Source organism: Falco rusticolus, chromosome 3 (assembly GCF_015220075.1).
Source record: "Falco rusticolus isolate bFalRus1 chromosome 3, bFalRus1.pri, whole genome shotgun sequence".
Classification (NCBI taxonomy): Eukaryota; Metazoa; Chordata; class Aves; order Falconiformes; family Falconidae; genus Falco; species Falco rusticolus.
This window is the reverse complement of record NC_051189.1, coordinates 33,747,601-33,761,860: the sequence shown is the minus strand read 5'-3', so window position 1 is coordinate 33,761,860 and position 14,260 is coordinate 33,747,601. Positions and strand designations below refer to the sequence as shown.

At 37.3% G+C, this 14,260-nt stretch overlaps 1 protein-coding gene across 2 annotated transcripts in view; it reads left to right on the top strand.

Annotated features, from left to right (window-relative positions):
• WWP1 (WW domain containing E3 ubiquitin protein ligase 1) overlaps positions 1 to 14,260 on the top strand; it is a 63,907-nt gene that overhangs the window by 11,470 nt on the left and 38,177 nt on the right. The gene's annotated exons all lie outside the window — the stretch shown is intronic.

Below are 14,260 nucleotides of genomic sequence, written 5' to 3'. Positions count from 1 at the left end.
ATCTTGAACTCCATGAGAAGTTCCATGTTCAGCCAAGCTGGTCTTCTGCCCTGCTTGCTTGACTTACAACACAGTGGAATTGCCTGCTCCTGAGCTTTTAAAAAGTGGTTCTTGATGACTGACCAGCACTCATGGATTCCTCAGCCCTCAAAAGCAGATTTCCAGGGTACTCTGCTAAATAGCTACCTGAATAGCTTAAAGTTTGCTCTCCTGAAGTCCAGGGTAGCAACTCTGCTGTCCTTTTTCCTCATTATACTGAAAATTTTAAACTCGACCATTTCATTATCACTTTGGCCAAGACAGCCACATAGCATGGCATCACTGCTGTGTCCTTTCCTATTCACAGATAGCAAGCCTAGCAGCATCCTAGTTGGCTCACTGAGTACTTGTGACAAGAAGTATCTTCCACAGACTTCAAGAATTTCCCAGACTTGCTTGTAACAGCAGTGTGGTACTCCCATTTGATACTTGGGATGTTGAAATCTCCCATAAGGACAAGTGCTACAGATCCAGGGATTTCTCCAAATTGCCTATAGACCAACTCATCAGTCCTTACATCCTGACTGGGTGATTGGTAGTAGACACCCATTACAACATCTCCTTTGTTTTCTACCTGCCTAATCCTCATCTAGAGGCTCTCAACCACATTATCACGAAGGGCTGTACAGTCAAACCCTCCCTTACATACAGTGCAACTTCTCCACCTCACCTGCGCTGCCCGTCTGTCCTGAACAGCCTGTAGCCCTCCAACCCAGCACTCCAATCATGGGACGCATTCCACCAAGTCTTGCTGATAACAGTGATACCATAGCTCTGGGAACTGACCAATGCTTGCAGTTCAAGAAGTGTTCAGACAGTGCTGTTAGATACATCATTTAACTTTTAGGTTGCCCTATGTGGAGTCAGGAGTTGGACTTGATGATCATTGTGGGTCTCTTCCGTCTCAGGATGTTCTGTGGTTCAAGAAGAATGACAGTTTGCTTCCTAGTTCAGTTCTCTGTAGGTCTGCTGTAGGGTTGGCAACTTATATCTTAGTAACAAAATATTTGCCGTGTATCATGGATGTTGAAGTATCTCTGGAGAAGCTGTTAGTTGTGAGGAAGAACTAATGCCTTCCTTGCCTTGCTGACAAGGCCTTACAGACTGTGAGGAGGAGACTGCTGAAGCTGAAATTCTACTAATGTCAAAGCAGATCTTAAGGAGGCCACTGGTATATCACTGGTATACTCATCAGTATGTGCTATGGGCTTGGTGAAAACATGAGAAATGAAATGCTACCTGTGTCCCTTACTGTTTTGGTTGGTCTGAAGATTCACTCCAGTGTGTTGATGGTAAAGAAAGTATGGGGATTGTCTCATAGCTTTATTCTCCTTTGCTTTATTGAAGTTGGATTTACTGCTTAACATTTTTGGGTCCTTTTACAGTCATTTCATCCTCAAGTAATTCCTTTGTCTTGAGAATGCTTATAAGCTACTCCTAGGTAAAGGAGTGAGGGATATTGTTAGTTGAAGATGGCTTTGCTTGTACTTTTGAGTTTTAACAGGAAGAAGGAAGATACTCTGCTGGCAGAAAAAGTCCTGGGGGTCCTGGTGAGTATCACCTTGAACATGAGGCAGCAGTGTGCCCTGGGGGCAAAGATGGTGAATGGGGTCCTGGGCTGCATTAGACAAAGAATTGCCAGCAGGTAGAGAGGTGATCCTTCCTCCTTATTCAGCACTGGAGAGGCCCACACCTGGAGTGCTGTGCCCAGTGCTGGGCTTCTCGGTACAAGGGAGACATGGACATACTGGAGAGAGTTCAACAAAGGGTCATGAAGATGATGAGGGGCCTGGAGCATCTTAGGAAAGGCTGAGAGAGCTGAGAATGATCAGCCTGGAAAAGACTTGGGGGGACCTCATCAATGTATAAAAATACCTGAAGGGGGAGGGTGCAAAAAGGCTGGGGCCAGATTCTTTCCAGTGGTGCTCAGTGTCAGGACCAGAGTCAGTGGGCACACACTGAAACACAGGAGGTTCCCTCTGAACATCGGGAAGCACTTTTTTACTATAAGGATGACTGAACACTGGCACAGGTTGCCCACGGAGGTTGTGGAGTCTTCCTCCTTGAAGGTATTTAAAAGCTGTCTGGACACAGTCCTGGCCAACTTGCTCTAGGTGGCAAAGCTTGAGTAGGGGAGTTGGACCAGATGTTCTCCAGAGGTCTCTTCTAACCTCAACTGTTCTGTGATTTGGGATTATATATAGTGAATGTGTTGTTTATGGGATGAGTGTTTGGTGCTCAGAGCACTTTCATTGGACCATTGACTTTAAAAAAGTTTCTAGTGTTCACTGTTAGCATAGAATATGTCCTAAGGTTACAGACATTTTGAACAGCACTTACTGCTGTCCTTTCAAGTTTGTATAGCTAGTGGTTACGAGTCTGATGGAATATGGTTGAGGTTTTTTTACATACATATTTTTTTAAACTCACCAATATCCAAGGAATTGGACAAACTATTATTAAGCAGAAATTAGTAAATGGATCTTCAGGAATTTTACCATCTTGATAAGCAGCCAAGTATTCTGTTAAATAGTTTAGGGTTGCGAGTTTTTCATTTTAAGAAATGGTATCCTAGAATGTTTTTTTCAGGATGGAGACCTGTATTTCAGTCCATCAATATTTGTTTGACTGAAGTTTAAAAGCAGTAGTAGGTGCCACAGAAAATAACCTGTTGCTCAGCAAATGATGGTCTTACTACAATCCTGTCCTCAAAGTACTGCAATCAGGTGTTTCCCTTAATGAGAAGTAAAGTCAGTGCTCTTAGCAGTATTATTTTAACTAATCAGTGAAAAACTGGTTTCCATTTCTAATATTTTCTAAGCTATTAAACAATGACTTAAACTACTATTTATAATACTTTTACAAATGATACTTCATAGGTAAGGACGCTGTTCAATACTACTCACTGCATCTTACAAATTTCCAAGTTAATTATTAAGGTCAGTCTGTGGTTTACGGTTCCAAATATGTATTGTGCCATCTTTTGCCTTCAGTTTGAGTATAGGACTGTAGCTTAAATTGTTTACAAAGGGATTCTTAAAGTTAATAACCTTTCCTTCCTTCAGTGTAGTGTCATGTAAGTTAGGTAATATTGCAGGTTCTTTCATCTTCATGATGCATAATTTTAAAACATGGTTAGAAAAACTGATAGTGAACATGCGTGTTGCATGGATCCAATCTGAAATATTTTTTATTTTGTAACGTATGGCTTTCATGTGTACTTCTGTGGTGGATAATTAAAATATTTCCCAGAGAAATTCTAAATTATTTAGGTTTAAAAGACAAAAATATACATAGGACTGAAAGTTAAGGTTAGTAAAGGTGAAAACAATGAAAAATAAGGGGTTTAAAAAAAACCAGGAAGTGATTGAACTTGTACAGGTAAAGAAAGAAGCTGGACTGGGAATTGGCAGCTTGTGTTGGGGCAAAGGCAAAATACTAAAAGCCAAGGAAATTGACTTAGTCTGTGGAAACAAACAAACAAACAACCTTTCAGTGTTGTATGAACAGATCTATTGAGTTAAATTGAAAGAATCTAAGACCTTCAGTGTAAAGCATTCAGATTCAAAACCAAAGGTTAGAGCTGTTTGTGTAACTTGCACTTTGCCTTTCTTGCTTGTGTCTAACAGCACTGGTTACTGTTTTTTGCCACTGAGCTGTGTTTCTTTGTATGTGTGTAGAAGAGGGACAAAACAAGGCCTGCTGCTTAATGATGCTTTTTTAGTTTGTAGTTCTTGTTCTATTCTGTTACTTAAATAAATTAAAAAATGTCGAGGCTTTCTATTTGACATTAAAAAACCCCACCCTCTTAACATTTTTGCAACTTTCAGTAACTTTATGGAGGACTTACTGGCTGCGTAACTGTTACAATATGTTCATTTACAACTTTTAAAACTCCTTGCTAGCTAGAAGGACATGTAATGTGAGATAATTAAAACAATAGTATGACTAAAAGATATTTTCCTTTTCTTAAAATTTGTCCTTGTGTTCAAAACAATTTGATTCCTTAAGAGCGAGTGTAACATAGTGCTTATGTGAAGGAAACCTTTTAAATGTCTGCAGTATGTCAAGGTACTATTTCCCCACCTTTAATTAGTCATACCTGAAAAGGAGGGTTGTAACACAATGTGTAAGTACTTTAAATTCTGGTATCCTATTGAAAGGTATCAAACCAGCAAGTACTTTGATTAAATACAAAAGACCTTCATGAATATAGCCTTTTGCAGGAACCTTCTGTTCGTGGGAGAGGGTTTTTTCCCCCCTCACATACACCAATAAATTACTGATTAATAAGAGCTAATACCTTGGCCTACATAATGTCTCTGTCTGTATCCCTAGTCCATCACATCTAAAACTAAGTACCTACTGGGCTTTGCAATATATTCCTGTTTATCATATATTTGTTCAGAAAGGAGAAGGGTATTTCAGACATTTGGAATTAGCCTGTAATAGTAGATCTTAAAAAGGAAGAGGACATCTGACATGGAAGAGGACAGATCAAATTTTCATGAAGAACAATGAATTAGTTTTGTTACCAACGTCACACAGAAAGTTCAGTGGTTCTCAGATGGCCATACTGGTGTTTGTAGAGGTTATCCTTTGCTAGTAAGTGTAGTTTTTCCATTGCTTCTTAAAGTAGCAAACAGGTTTGTAGTGTTCAAGGAAATAAAACTTTTGACTTTAAAGTTCTCTCTTTGCCTAGGTGTAAACATTATTGTAATTTTAGTTGATGACCAAAGCTATCTGTTTAGGGAGTGTCTAGTCTTAGAATTTTTGTATTAGTGTTGCTCTAGGCAAGATGAGTTGTAGAAATGACCTTTTACTATTGTGCTCAGTTTAATAAAGGCCAACACATTTTTGGGTCTACAGATTCTTCTCCAGATCTGAAACAGATCTGGTCTCTATTTGTGTGTAACCAGTTTCTGAGATGAAAGTTTCCCAATGTCAAAGGGAGATGCCCTTAATTATTGTAGTAATATAGAATTATCTGTTCTCTCTGTAAGGAATACAGTTAACATCTGTAACTTTTTTTTAATTATTATTCAGTTCAATAGACATACATTCAATTTGCTATAATAAAATTAGAAAAATATTGTGCCTTTGGTAAAGATGTGATCAGAATATGCAAATTTAAAGGTTCTTGGTCTTGGAGAGTGTTCACCTAAATTTCATGATCCTCCTGGGATTAGCCATCATTGCCATTTTTATTGTTGTTAAATAGTGAAATAGACTTTCAAATCAGAATTGCATTGAATAAAATTCGGGATTTGGGGAGTCTGGATGGGAGGGAATCAGTTGTGAAATGTACTTGCATCTGAGATAAGAAAAGTTCTTTTTCCTTTTCTTATTTTTGTTCTTATTTGCACATCAAGAAACTTGCTTCCAACCTTATAATTTTTGATTTTGTTGTAGAGGAGTCATGAGTCCCTTCCCTCCCCTCCCTCCCTCTTCCCCTCCCTTCTTCCTCTGCCCTCCCTTCCCCGTTGAAGGTAAACCTCTTGTGAGAATTGAAGAGGAAAAATGGAAAGTTAAGTTTTCGTTTATCAACAATTTCATTGTTTTAAAAGCTTTCTCTTATATTTTGGACTATTGTAGAACTCCTTTAGTGTGCTGGTTTAGGAACTGTATTATCTTAAAAGCTACTGTAATAGAAAAATCTCTATAATTTTTCTATTTTTGGTTTTACCACCACTTAATAACACCTATTTTGTTTTTATCTTATGCTTTTATGGTACTGGCTTTTTTGATAATGTAAAAAGACTAATTGTTGCAGCTCTGCTAAAGGTTTTGGACAAGCGATCAGTGATTTCAGGAGGCGGTAGGGGTCGGAATCTTTCAGTACTGTAGCTGTTGTGATCTTCTGGAGTGTGAGGTGTGGGAAGGAGGCATGTTCTTGGGAGACTTTGCCCATGGTGAAGCATGCAGTATAGGGTGGCAAAGCAACTGTGTGTGAGCATCTTTCAGGAAAAAGACAGCCCTTCTACTGTGTTCGGGAAACTAGGAAGTAGTCCACATTTCTAGTCCTGCCTCCAGGCCCTTTTTTTCCACTGAAGGAGCAAGGAGTTTGTTGCCAGAAAATTATCCAGTCTTGAAAACTATAAAGTGCTTGTATGTCGAGGCAGGAGGTCGGGAAGGGAATGTCTGAAGTGTAGAACACAAATTTGTGTGCTAATACTGTGGTGGTGCACATACTCAGTTTTGCATCTGATAGAACTGTGACAGTATTGTGGTAGTTTCAGGTAATACAGCACTAAATACGGATAAAGGCATGATCATGTAGTTGGATAGTTTGTTAATCTGAACCTGAAACATTTTTTAAAATGATTTTAAAGATTTCTTATCTGTAGGACTTTATACTCAAAGTTATATGGCCTTTCTTGTGTTTGTGTTTACGCTTTGTAATAAGGAAAAATAACTAATGTCAGTATTGTTATTTTCCCATGGCTCTCCGTAGAACTATTCCATAGAATCATAGAATTGGGTTGGAAGGGACCTTAAAGATCATCTAGTTTCAACCCCCTGCCATTGGCAGGGACACCTTCCACTAAACTGGGTTGCTCAAAACCACATTTATTATGTTAAATGCCATAGATTTTAGAGTTTCAGTTCACTTATTTCTTTCCCACCCTATACTTCTTCCTTCAACCTTTTGTACCTTTTTGGTTGGGGTGGATTGGGAAAATCTTGAATAATTAGCTTCCTTGTTTAAAAAAAAAAAAATCTTTTGAGGAAGAGATTTTTCTGCATTTCTGTTCTTGTTTGGAAGATATGCTCAGATACAGGAAAAATAATATTTATGGCATTATGTTGATTTTTACCTAGCCAACTCATTTCTTACTTATACTTACAGTAAATTGAATTAAAGATGTTAATGAGGATGTTAGTAATATTTAGGCATTTTGCTCATCTGCTTACTTTTTCCTTGCTTAGGGCATTTATATGAATAGATCTCAAGTTTGCTTATTCTGGTTTTGGGCATTCAGGAAGACTTGATTCAACAGTGCTCATTCATGGTGTAATTTGTTCATGGTTGTTTTTTTTTCCTTATCCACCGTCTTCTATATTTTTTCTGGAACAGTGTCAGATTAGCAAGAGAATAACTCAATGGTCATTAAAGCACAATCAGTAAGCCCAAATATATTGTGATTGAGAGTAAATAATTTTAAATTGCAATTATATTTATTTTCTATTCTACCACAGCTTTATGGATGGCTTCTGAGTTCCTGCCTATGTCATTTTGTTTGTTTGGTTGTTTTTTTTTCTTGTTTGTTTGTTTGTTTGTTTTTTTTTAGTGTGTTGACTTTCTATAGGTAATTGGGAGTTTGTGTGTGTGTGTAGAAATACTCCCTTGATACTGTCTCAGTTTGCAGGTTTTCTGATTTAAAGTTAAATTGAAAAGCCACATTGTGTAACTTCTTGTTTCTGCACATTCTTCCTATATTTTAACATTCTTCCTGTATTTTAACTGTTCCATGTGGTAGGATTTTCCATCCATTGTGAATTGGTACCACCCGTAATTAGACCCTACTGTCTTAAACTTGCTACGATTCTTTTTGTTTTATTCCTGGCTTGACTCCTGTGGTATCATATGAGTAATGAAAGGACTTTCTGTGTTGGTGGTTGTATTCTTCTACATCCGAGTTGCTTGGTTCTTCATGAAAATTCTCCTCAATTAATGATTCAAACCATCGATTTATAAATATGTGTTTGCTGCTGCAGCGATACTTTTTAGCTTTCAACTTCACAAGAAATGCCATCATTTATTTCAATGTAGCACGACAGTAAATCTCAACCAGGTGCATTCATTACCAAATGGGCAATGTAATTTAAAATGTATCTGCTTAAATTTCATAAGTAAATCATCTATGAAAGACTAGTGTGTTGGTCTTAGTTCTGATGTGTAAATAGCATTTTGAATTTGATAGAAAATTCTTCACAGAAGTGTAAATTTATAAATGCTGTTATCGTTAACTAGACTTGTCTTCCATGAAACTGTTGATTCACATGAATTATGGAATGATCCCTTAATTTTTTTTAGTAGTCTAATATGTCAGCCATTCTGTGGTTTTGCTAGGGTTTTATTTTGTCTTAATTGATCTGTAGTTACCCAAAATAATCTATATGATTGAAGCAATATTAATTTCTAAAAAATCTGTTATAGGGGTTAATAAATAGATTGTACTTTTCCAGTTGATGTAATGGTTTTGTGTGATGAGGATGGTTTACACCAGGGGTCCTCAAACTTTTTAACCAGGGGGCCGGCGCGCAGATGCAGTGGCAGGCAGTCATCTGCGGCTGCTTGGTTTCCCCCCCAACCCCCGGCGGGGGGGTCTGTAAATACCAGGGGCCAGATTGTGGACCCTTGGGGGCTGTATCTGGCCCGTGGGCCATAGTTTGAGGACCCCTGGTTTAGACAGAAGCATTGTGATAACTGTGATCTTTACGTGGCTCTCAAGACTCTCTCTTAATTCATTTTTGGTCCAGGAATTTAGGGGAGGGGGTGTTGTATGTGTTAGTGAAACAATTCTGAAAGTAAAGCTTCATGTCCTTTAGACCAATTAAGGTTAATCTAGAACTTGAATAAAGAGGTGTAGCAAGTTCGTATTTGGGAATGTGTGGTGACTGCAGCCCTGTGAGAATTAATGCCATGATTTTCAGGAAGATTATAAGGATGGTGACTCTTATATTGTATGTAATCCTCTTTTTAAGATTATCTAGAGATAACCTCAAATATTTTAACCCTTAACATATTCAGTAGCTAAACTGGGCATTTATTTTGAGTAGCAAGAAAAAGGGATTTAGGGCTGAGGAAAAAAAGTGTGTGCATGATGCAAGAAAGCAGTAAATAGTGCCTGTAGGACATAGTGTTCCCTTGCCCATTAATGGTTAGGGCTTGCATTATTTGAAATAAAACTTAAAAAAATCATTTATTAAAAAAACAAAACAACACACCCCATCTTCCAGTGCTTCTTCACCACCTGTTTTTATTTCTCATATATACTTCCTTACAAATTAGGTTAAGTACTGGTATTTTGCTTTAGATGTTATCTCTTGTTCTGCAAATGTCTCAATCCTCCAAATGAATATCATCACTTCACTTCCTGTAATTGCAATCCCATCCCTTCCTTCACCAAGCTCGGACAACTTTAGTTGAAGTTTGGTTATTTTTGGCCATGCAGATAGAGTTTCTTTGGCTTATGAAGACAGAGGCTCCTACTCCTTGAAACTTCCATTTTTTCAGTATTTGAAGAATTTCTAGTTGTAGAACTCTTAAAAATCTTTCTCATCTTATGAAAATTTGTGCTTCTAATGAGGCATTAGAGTGGTGGTATAATCCCAGCCTAGTACAAGTCTGTCAGTCCCTCTGTGTGACTTCTTTACTGTCCCTGCTTAGTTTCATACAGTATGTGCTTGTTGTCTCTGCTGCAACCTTGCCCCCAGAAACATGAGATTTTTGGAAACATCTATCAACACTATTCTTTTAATTCAGTAGTCTTTATTTTTGATTTCTGCATGTTCCTGATATATTTATAGATGATGAGCAAATTTACTTCCATTCTTTATTAGACTACTCGTGCATTGTCTTTATTCTCCCAGTAGTGCTGTTCATGTCCTGTCCTTTTCTTGAGTATGACAATCAGTACTAGTACCTTACATAATGTCACTAACGCTGTTTTTATCACTACTGCAAACAATTCATATGATAAATAGGGTTGTCATCCTGTGTCCCATCCCCCTCCACCCCCTATGGCTACATCATGGTAGTAATTTTCTTATCAAAGGCTGAGGGGCTATGTTCTGGATCATGCTTCTCTTCTTCAATTGTGCAGCAACGGTTGTCATGTATCCTTACTAGCTTGCAGGGAGTAATAGGTGTCCAAGGCTCTAGATAAGATCCTTCATTTTGTACAATGTAACTTGGCCAATTTTTCTTCTTGAAGGCTTTGTTTACCCAGGAGAAAGACACATTTGACTGGGAGCGAGTTGTGACCCAATGTGCATCGGGCAGTGAAGGCTTTGGATTTTTTGTTTCTTTGTTTTTTTTAAGTAATACCATAAGAGTAACTTTCTGGATCTTGAATGAAAACTACAAACTCCATGATGTGAGCAGGCTTGCACCAGACCAACCAACCTGCATCACAGCTGATGGGACAATAACCTGTTAACTTTATTTAAAAATGTCGGTAGTGGAGTTTGGATAATCAGGGATGAAAATAACTGGTGACTGAAGCTTAAATAATTGTTATTTACATATTCCTGAAAAAAACATTACTGGAAAAACCAATTGATTAGTTTCCTTCTTTTGACTCGGAGAAATTTTAATGTGTCCTTCTCCCTTAATTCCTAACCAGTTCCTCATTCCTAACCAGTTAAACAAGGGTGGGAGGACTGCAGCTTTGGAATATTTGGAACATGATGAGACCAGAATCAGTCAGTTCAACTAATTTGCTCTGTTCAGTAAAACCCTTATGGATATAACATATGACATAACACTTTCTTCATGTATTGTTGATAAAAAGTTATGTTTATTTAAAAGATTTTTTTTGCACTTTCACATTTTTTAGTTTGTTTTTCTAAATACTATTTGACATACATGTTAATGTAGTATTTTGCTTGCAACATACTAAACATACGGAATTGTAATAATTGCTGTGTAAATGTACCTTGGGGTACCATATTGGCAAGAATATAAGAAAGACTTCTGTTACAGAAGGATGTTCATTTTACAGGGCAGAAACAGAACATGGGGGCACTCTTGATGTGGGAGGCAGTCATGTAGTTATTGCAGAAACATGCAGCCCCAAGCCTAACTTTGTTTCTTCTCCACCCTGTTCGGATGTCCCTGGCATTCTAGTAATTTTTCCCAGGCATCATGGTAATTTTTTCCTTCAAGGGGAAAGACGCAAAGCTAAGTGTAGTGAATTATCACTTCCCTGTTACCAGTAGCTTAACAAACGGGGGTTTGCCAAATGCAGTTAGCAGCTTAGTCAGAAGCAGAGCCAGAAACTCAGGGTAGGGCAGGTGGTGTGCCTTGCAGATAAATCAGCACTGAAAACCTGAGGAGATTAGGCAATGTGCTGTCTACCTGAGGACTTTGACACAGTTCATTTCTCTATTTATTTTACTTTGTGCATGATATGAGTAGAGATTAAAAAAATCCACAAAACCCAACCAACCAAATAAAACCAAATAACTCCCCTAGCGTTTTAGATCTATGCAGGTTGAACAGTAGGTGGAAAAAAAGCTTAGTAAAAATTATTGCAATTTGTCAGTTACAAAAGTATGCCTAAAATATTTTTTTTAATGTATGATTAGAACTAGATTGCAGATCTTGGTTTCTTGTGAAGAATTTGACTTTACTTGCCACAGAACTGATTGCATGTGTTGCTCCTTTGATGTCTTCTATCTCAGCGGCCTCCAAAATGAGGTGTACAAGACCATCCATTGAGGTGTGGAAATAAAATATTAGGGTTTGTATTTTATCTGAAAGATAAGAAAGAAATCAACCTCATATTGACACTGGCACCCTCACTTGGTCCTGTGTCATGTATAGTTGGTGAGGTGTCCTGAGGGCAGACTTAGAATTCCAGAGTGTGAAGGGGTCACAGCAGTGCCTTCACTTGTTCTTTCACTTTCAGTATATTGCAATGTATGCAGTTTACATGTGTCCAGTTAGGTGGATTTATGGATTATATTTAGTTTTAACTAAACTGACCCTCATAAAATGGGCAAGTAACTTAAAAAAATTCCTGCAAAGAGACCATGGATTGAAGTGAATACTAATAATGTGAACAATAAGAACATGGCAGAGCTGATGTTTCTCCTACTCTAGCATGAGCTCCTAGCCAGATGCAATATGAGGTAAAAACAATGGCAATTAGATCTGACAATATGTTGGCAAAAAAAATATTGAGTTTATCAAGAAGGCAATTTGAAATATGGATATACATCCACTAGAATTAATGCTGAACCTCGCCCTACGAGAATATTGTACCTTGAAATATCAGCTAATGATAGTATGAATCCATCACAATTAGCAAGGCATTGAAAAAAACAGCTATCCAGAACATGAAGACAAACCTCCATGATTTTTTTCAGCAATGTTTAAAGTCCTGTGATACTCGGTCCAGTACTTGAAGATTTCACTAACTTAATGATGGATCTTTAGAAGCCTCTTTTGAGGTTTCTCAATAGCAAAAGACATAGAAGCCACAAATTATTGGAGAAACACTTGATCTTCCTCGCTGTAAGAATATCTGAAATAATACATGGGAAAGAATATGGTTACAAGCAGACATGCATTCCTTTGTCAGCAGATACTGTTGAAAGATGTCTAGAACAGATTGCCAGAGATCTGAAGAAATAAATATTAGAAAAATTTACAGTGTGGGAGGCTTGAGGCTTGCTATACAGTTGGATGAAAGTATAGATGCTTGTAATGTGGCTCAGCTTATGGTAGTTGCTAGGTTCTGTGTTGTTAATGAAATACACAAAGAACTAAGTCACTAAGGAAAGATGTACCAGAGAAGATATATTCTTAACAGTAAATGACTTCTTTAATAACAACATTTGTTGGGTTGTTTGTTATTTTTTTAAATGGAAAAACTGCAAATGTACGTACTGATGGATTGCTTTGAAGGTAAAAAGGATTCTGGGGTGAAGTTACAAGGAGAGCAGCACACGTGGAACACATTCACTGCGTCATGCATAAGCAAACATCAAGGAAGTTGGAGCACGAAGTGCGGCAAGATGTCATCATTGTGGTTAATTGTGTAAAAACAGGGCCTTTAAATAGCAGAATCTTTATAATTTTTAATGACATGGGGAGTGACCAGGAGAATCTTTTGTAGCATGCAGAAGTTTGGTGGTTGTCATGGGAAAGTGCTTAGAAGAACTGTAAAAGTTAAAGATTAATTCTGCGTATTTCTTTCACAAAAAGACGAGTGTTCTGAATTTGCTGATGTGGTCTGTGATGACAGGTGGTTGTCAGCAGTATGCTGACTAACAGGTATTTTAAAAAAAAATAAAGACACTATCCATTCAAGGTGAAGGTGATGCCAATGGGCAAAAAGGTGACTTCTTTTTAAAAGAAACTCATGCTATGGATAGAACATTTTGAAAATGGATATTTTCTGGATTTTGTTGCCAGAAAAGATGTGTGACACCCACAAGAACTCTAATATCTGTACACTTAAACTGTGTAACAGAATTTCCTTACCTGTTTCAAGTCTTCCAGTTGAAGAGTTTCAGAGGGTTTTGAACCGTTTGTTAAAAATATCAAAATGCATGATCTTCTATTAGTTTGCAGTAATAGCTGATTGATATCAGGCAGATGGAAATTTCCTGACCACATTTCAAGAATAAACTTTGTATGTAGCAAGTCCAGCCAGTGATGTACTTTCATTTTGATGTACACATCATTGTTAATTGTCTTTTCCAGCTCTGAGAGCCATTAAAACCAAATACTGAGACATACTGAATTTAGAACTAGACCTTCAGATGACTGTATTACAAAGTGTTAAGCCAACATTTTTAAAATGAAGCATATTTAGTCACATGGCTCTCAGAAAGAAAAAAATATTTCTAGTGAGAGCAAAAATATTTTTTTCACCATTAATTAAACGGTAAATAAAATACCGTTTATCTTCAGCTCATCCTTCTTAATTTATATTTTTATGTTTTATAATGTACAAAATACAGTAGTACAGTAATACCTATATATAATTTCTAAATATACACATATTAGGGGGTGCATGCTCAAAAATCTTTTACTGATAGAGATGCATGATCAAAAAGATTTGGTGACTTTACTGTTACCATATTATTATCAATACCAATTAATGTTCACAGAAATAATTATATGGAAGTTCATTCGGGTCCTGGAAAGTATACTTTAAATGTATGTATTCTTTTCTCATGAAAAATAGTTGTCTGCTAGAGAATATTTTACTTCTAGCTTTCTTTCAGGTGTAGTAATTCAGGAGGACACGAGTGATGTTTGTCCGCATGTCCTTCAAGTACTGGGATGTCCCAGATAAGATCAGAGCCACACAATTTTAGCCATGGAATGACAAGATGGGGTGGTCCTATTACTGTCTCAATAGGTGAGGGAAGTGATTTGTGGATGGACAACAGTGGTATAGAAAGCTGATTGCAAATCTAGGGATAGAATTCAAATGTTTTTTGTCTGAATCAAGTTATTGCTTGAGTGTATTGTTCT